Here is a 7803-nt window from a genome sequence, read left to right on the forward strand (position 1 = left end):
CTCTCTAGCAGACGGCGGAGGGCGCAGCGTAGTGGTGGGCGCGATCGAGCTCAACACTACTCGAAATCCTTATTACATCTAATCTAGAGTCCTTGCTTAGTTAGACTATGATGGGGTTTGGAGATGAGGAGTGCAGCTTATAGTTTGGAAAAAGGATTGTCGGGAATACTTAATTGGGAAAGTATTAAAAAAAAGCTTTATTGAAAACGTTGATGTTTAATCAGCATAGGTCGCTATGAATTTTGTTGGGAATTTAGGTAAGTTAAACCCGTCAGAAGAATCATTTAAAAAGTCTTTTGAATTCAAGCAAATCGTGTGTATTGCATGAATGTCATGGGGAATGCAATACTTTTTGTAAACATTAAAACATTACAGTCCATATCGATATAGATATTCTGTATTCTAATTTTCACCTTTGACAAAAAAAAAAAAAAAAATAGTCTTAGCTTATCTACTCGAATAATTTCAGGAATATTTGATGAATTATCTTATGTTCAAAATTATGAATTGCCAGACAGACGTCTATGCAAGGACAAGACCAATAATATTCCAAATGTATTTGCAACTAAAAATCACGAGAGCCTGTATAAAAAATTAGTTAAGGAGTAAACAGATTTCAAAAATCATTGTCATACAACCTCCACTAGTAGTTTCTATAATTTTTAATTTGAACAAATATTAAACAAAACACAGAGTGTTCCGTACGTGTCTATAGCTTTTACATTATGACAACCATTTTAAATAGCTGATTAGTTCTGACAATATAAAATAGAAGTAAATTTCTGTGTTTTTCTATAACATTTACAATAATTGAATCCAGTTTTACAGATGGAAACTTAAGAATACCAATCTGTGACCTAGCAGCTTACATCAAATATTTTAAAAGGTTTGTATTGAATTTTTAAAGAGTATGTAAGTTTATTATTTTGACGTTTTCCATCACATACTTTATCCAAGATTATTTTTGAAACACACACATCAATGCTAGAGAGTGTGAAAAACTAAAATTTTTTCATCGGGATACCGACATAAACCAACCCCTTATTTCAAAAGTTTATTCCTTCACAGGCAATATTTTAGTAGTTGTACATGCATTTATGAAGTAATACAATTTGAGTGTACTGCATACAACTTTTTAACGATTGGTATTCAGATATATCGTTCTCTACGTAAGTAAAAAAATAACATTAATCCAAGTTATTATTTTCACTGTTATATTATTCATACAAATAGAAATGAATTTATGTTTAGATTTACGTAGTTCACATTTATTTGTATTAGGCATTTAGAAAATGTTGACTAAAACTTTGACGTTTCATTAGTTACAAGTGTATTTGATTAAATAAAAGTCTCTTCTAGTATTAGGTCTATACATTCTCCACGATATCGTCATACTTAATAATGTGCAAGACGATATGTCCCAATGTACTAAATTTTTTGAGTTGCCAGTTTATTCAATCTGAATGCGACTGTGCAATCTAAATAATTAATGCCACCAGTGTCCTTTGCACAGTTGCCGCAGGCTTGTTGTTAGCGACAAGTTTCAAAGTACAACTAGCAACGTCTATTTTGGAGTTGCTATTACTCAAGAGCAAAAGTCTTAGGTAATTTGATCAGAAGAGAAGCATAATAAGAGGGTTTGACGTTCACTTAATACGATTAAAACTACATCCACATACATGTACATAGAATAAAGGCAAGAAAAATAAAAATAAGATATAAATATTAGTAATGTTGGGGTTTTTCAAATGATTGGATCATCAACTAAAACGGTACGCGTCATATAGGAAAGCAATTATTACTCACGGATATGCCCTGGAGTACTGTAAGTGAAAGAGGTACTATACGAGTGGTGAGGCAATCGCCAAACATAGGACGGGGAAAGTCAGAGTATCCGGGCCGCTATGCTGTGCCTTGACCTTCCTTATCAGCCCACACTTCACCTGCTTGTGTCTGTCTCAGCAACAACCGGGTCAATTTCACTTTCACCCCAGGGAATGTTACAGATTCCATGTACCCAGTATGATAATTGACCACCGCGAGGAATGTATCCTCCTACATCATCACTTTCATCCCAATAGCTGAATGATCGTTATGCTTCACTTCTGTATATTTCTTTTCAGCATAGATTGGGTTCTGACAGCCAGCCTGTTAAAAGATCTACAATAAATTCACATTGAAACGAAACGACAATTAAAATGGGAGTTTCAATTACCAAGAATAAATTAATAGTCACACTATACTGCTTCATTCACTTAGGAATCAAACAATTCCTTCTGAAATCTTCCATCAATAGATAAATACTCTTATGATCACTTATGAAACTCTTAAAACATAGCTATCTTCTTAAACTTCAAAAAATTATTAAAATTTCATAAAAAATCGTACTAAAACAGACAGCAGGTTCTTTTATTTTAACAACGTTTTCCAATGTTTAACATAATTTAAATTTAAATTGAACACTGTAAGTTTTTACGATGGATCTATGTTGATATTTCTTCACTATTAAACCGTGTGTGTCTTGCACGTAAGATCCTATAAAAATATGTCGCACTTAAACCAATAAACCCTTTAGTCCCTCCGAGCAAATTACCTCAAACCGACCACGGGATCGTGTGAAATGTACGCTCTACTTTTATTGATATAAGTTTCTGTCCACTTATTCTATAGTATTCTTTACACTGTTTTAACATTACCTCTTCAAGAGAAAATCAAAGTTGAATAATAAAATAGACTATATACAATATTTAGTTATTTGAAGCAAACACAGTCTAAATTAATTCAGAATATTTGTTAAATAATTTTAGATTAACTAAATTTGAAACTTTGATACGGCACTTCATGCTTATAGAACTTTGGATAATAAGCTCATATTGTAAGCAGTTCATAGAAATCAGGTCACCGCTCGACCAGGTGCATTACTAGATTATGTCGATGTTGCATAATAGGATTATTATGCTGTACTTATAGTCTCATTATCATCTAATAGTCCAGAACTCTGATAGCCTACTGACTCCGCTTACGGTTCATTACGGATGTTTGTAAGTAGTTTACGGAAGTATTCTGTCACAATCCATACAATAATAGAATAAGCCAAATTCTGTTACAGATCTTTAACAAACAGGCACACACATGTGGTATCTATCAAATGGCCTAATTTGAATGTCCGTATTTGAAAATTGTACACTTCTTCCGTAACATTCTATAGCTCAGTACCAATATTACATATAGCATACAACAGCAGTATAATGGACCAGTGGTATGGAACATTTTAGCACCTGTGGTATTTGAAGGATCTGTAGTAGTTATCTTTGATTGTTATTTACACACGTATCTTACATAAATACATTTTATTTAGATGAGAGAATTCATGATAATATTATCCATGGAGAGATTTATTTTTACACACTTGGATGAAAAAAAACGTGTATGAAACAAATTATACATAATAAATGTGGACTATGTGGTGAAGATCTAGAAACTAGAGTATGGGTCAATATTACTTATTAATTGGTATAAAATAATGAATTGGGTTGTTTCTTTTGTAAACGTAATTGTGCCTCGTGTGGGTTGAACAATATACTTTTATATACCGAACCATTTCTGGCAACAAAAGCATGTTGTTCCGAATCCCAATCATATGGAATTGAATTTCAGAGAGAGAAACAGTGTGTTCTCTATAAAAAGTGTCACTTTACTACTGGGCGAGGCGCTAGAAAGTTTCAGGCTGTAAAAACTCAAGTTTACATTTTATTTTCTGCATCACACTTCTTTCTTTGCCGGCTTGCTTTTGCATTACTGGCATTCCTTCTTGTATTTCATCCGTGAAATCTCTTCTAAAATGTAAGTTTTATGCTTTCCTTACCTAGAAAAATGTACCAATGGTCAACAACATGGGCGTCAAAGAACTTATAAAAGTACAACTGTGCAATACGACATAAGGGTTGCTGGCTTTTGTTTACTTTCTTACGCCATGAATTGCTAATCTTCACCTCCTCAGGAGGATCTAAGTTGGAATAGGGTAGATATTATGAATGAAAGCATAGAAAGAACTACGTTACAGAGCTTGAACTAAGCCTAAGGAAATGAAAAGTTAATGTTTGAAAAATCCTGATCAAATTACGCCAGATAATAAAGTCTGGACATTCAAAGTAGCTTACATTTCAACAGTTGGACTAAATTAATTAATGGTAGCAGACAGAAAATAATATTTTCGTGCGGTCAGCTAAAAAGATGCCTGTTTACGCTTTTGGAGGTCACGCTCTAAAGGTTGGGTATGTATAAAACACTATGTTGATTTATTTCGTTAAATTGTACTATTAAACAAATACATCACAAACAAATCAATTTGAACTCATTACACTGCCACCAAAAAACAACAAAATTAAAGTGTAAATGCTGTGTTTTGTAATTCATAGATGGGGTTACAAATATTTACAGTAAGTTTACTATATAGTGCATTAACATTAAATTAATATTATTATTCTCCAGAACGTTAGCAGTTAAACCTGAAAACCGTATTATATCATTACAACTATTCAACTTAAAAACGAAAGCGATAATCGAAAAAGTTAACGATAAAATTGTATGAGATCTTGAACCTGGATCGGCCATGTCATCCAATCTAATCTAGATAATTATATGAGGCTAATTAATTATTTAACGTTAATTTGCTTCACACTCAACAACACAATTTATGAGTGTCAGGCTTTCATGATTCGTTAGGTATTTTCAAATAACTTCTTAATGATAATCGACCAAACGTTGACAATCGCATTGAACTCCTACTTGATAAATGCATATAAATAACATTTTATTGCATTATGAATTTACAATGGATTTATATATCAGTCTATCCTTAGCCATAACAGCTAAAATACTTTTATTTTGCACTTTTTAGTATGTACATCCATTTAACTAAGCCATGGGCAGCGCTTAAGTTTCTTGTTTTCTTATAGGCTTTACACATATAAAATTACAATGCAAAACTATTCAACAATTATTGTCAAAGTTTTTTGAGTTTATTTTCATTTAGGGTCTATATGATATAAAATACAATTTTTCTCCCGATTGTCATAATAATTACGTTTTATTGAAAACTTAACCACTAGAAATGGAGGAAATTAAATTATACTTTTTAAACATTTATCTTACAATATATTTGTTTTTTACAATAACTAACATAACAGTTTTCAGAAATATTAATAATGAGGCATAAACATAAGTTATAGAACTAAAACTCAAAATTATGGTTTTACATATGAGTAAAATAACATTTACAAATTATGAAATGCAAAAAGCAACATTAAAATGCAACAAAAATGAGCTCTTGAAATGTTTTTCCAAAACAATATCAAAAGGGACTGATTAATAGTTTTTAACTATTATTGGGATTAACTCTGAGTATATGTTAATTATAGTTAACAGTAAAATGTAGTGCCTTTGCTTTTAAAGTGGTAATATTTTAAGAATATTGTAGTAAATATCCTATTCTTCTTTATCTCCCGATCGTCCTATTAAAGATTTATTGAAAATGTAACCACTTGTAACGGAGGAAATTCAATTACACTTTTTTGACAATGATTCAAATTATAAAAAACGTTAAATTGCTTAAAAACTTCAATTTTTTATGTCAGGAAAATTGGAAATTATTGACACTATAAAAACGGTCCCCATAATGTATACAAAATAATTTATATACAAAACACCCCAAAACCATCATCTTTAGTTAAAAAAAAACTTATTCAAGATACTTCAGAATTAATTGTTGGGACCAAGTACGGAGACAGTTGGTTTAATAAGATGTACATAGAGTGTTTAAGTCTGTTACAGAGGCTAGAATCAAGCCAGCATTCCTACCTTCCAGGCTTCATTTCGCTTTTAGAGTCACCTCAATGTCTAAACAATTTACTACTACAATTTACACTAACAATTTACACTAAACAATTTAAATATTCAGCTGATTCCAAATCAAAGTTCATAAGTACATTAGAAAGAAAGTGGTGACAGTAAACAAGCATGCAACTAAATAGTGGCACAGGCAAATAACCTATTGTACCTTTGGTAAATTATAGTATTTTTCTCTGGTTTTATCGAATGCAACTGCTTTCAAGCCGTATGACAACAATGTAAATTTACGTAACCTAAACAGTTTTTTATCCTTGATCTGGCCTTTATGATAGAACTAATGGAGTGACAAAAAGATCTTATGTGGTTCTGACTGACTACCTTTCCCACAATTACTACGGATTATAGATAGTTCTATAATTTGTTTGTGAAGGCTTGTGGTCGTCTGTCCGGAGTAACGACACGTACCAGCGTGTGGTTATATCAGGAGAGTCCGGACCCACCATAAACCGTTTATTACCGAAGAAAGTGAGCAGACCCATCCCTACATTCTGAGCCACAATGAGAGGAGAGGAGCGTCAGAGGCGTGCTTTCTTCGACCTTGCAGACACTTTCATATTCCCGGGCAGGGCCGTTGCGCTCATTGCATACCACTGGCCGGAAGTCGGGTTTGGGAAATATTCCGCTTGAACTTCCGGATGATCATCATCCGTACTGGTAATTGTCAGCCAACTCATCAAGGTGCCTAATGATAACATTCTGCAGCGGCGGCGCTTCCCGATGAAAGGCGCGGGCCTCCCGCGGCCTCTTCGTGTGGTCAGCTCATCGGAGAGAGTTAAAAGTGAAGTAAATAATGTAAATAGACTTCCTAAATTTGAATTATGTGTGGTGATGCGTGTTTGATCTGTAGGATTATCGAATTTAACAGCAGTCTTCCTTAGCAGGGCAGATAGTGATTCTGATATTTTAAGTGGCAAAAGGGCCAATGCCAATAGATAGACTGTCTGAGGCTTATCGCCAAGCAATAACAAATGCGAGTGTTTGTTAAGTGGCTATGGTGCTAACATGTACCGTAACAGTATCCGTCGGTTTTCAGTAGGATTATATGTTTTTATCCTTGATTCATTCCCAAATCGAATCATTCCATGAAGTATTAATTTCGCACATATTAATAGCAGGCCAACAGAAAATCAGCTGAAGATAAGTATATGCATTTGTCACAGTACATATAAAAATATTTCTAAATTAAATGACTCATTACTGCATAAATATTACTATAAACTACATGAAAAAATGTCATTTTATTAAGTTTTATTTAATTAAAATACACTGCATTCGAATAAAACACTATTAAATATTGCCAAAATTATATACTTATCGTTAGGAATTTTTCCTTTGATCTCTAGGTACACGATTACTCCAAATATCCTCTTTAAATCACTATATTTCCTCGCAAATCAATAAAAAATTACTTTTGTTTGTATTTTTTTTTGTTCTTTTAGGAAAGAAGCTTATAAATTGCACTTAGTCCTGTAAGAACCTTTGCGATGTTTCTGGAGTGACAGGATATTCAGGATGGGTAAGGTTAGGGGGGGGGGGGTAGGGGGCCGCCTCCTATCGAGATCCATGAGGAAGAACTAGGCACCAATCTCAAAGTCATGTCCCCCCGGAAGAAAGAGAGGCCAGCTCTGAATCAACCTCTCCAGTCTAAGTAGACAGGGGGTGGCACACCCTTGTTGAGGCTAGCGAGAACCTCTGAGGTTAGGGAACAAACCCCACAAACTCCAACAGTCATCTCCCACAGTAGACTGGAGCTATCGAATTTCCCCTGAACCCAGAATCTCGACTTTGCGGTTAGTGATGTGCTGCTCCTGGACATACATAAGGTTGACCAGATTTAAGTGACACATCGGTTTATGCTGTGCCCACTGGTGAATTCAACTGATAGGTATAAAG

This window comes from Homalodisca vitripennis, chromosome 1 (genome assembly GCF_021130785.1).
Source record: "Homalodisca vitripennis isolate AUS2020 chromosome 1, UT_GWSS_2.1, whole genome shotgun sequence".
Classification (NCBI taxonomy): domain Eukaryota; kingdom Metazoa; phylum Arthropoda; class Insecta; order Hemiptera; family Cicadellidae; genus Homalodisca; species Homalodisca vitripennis.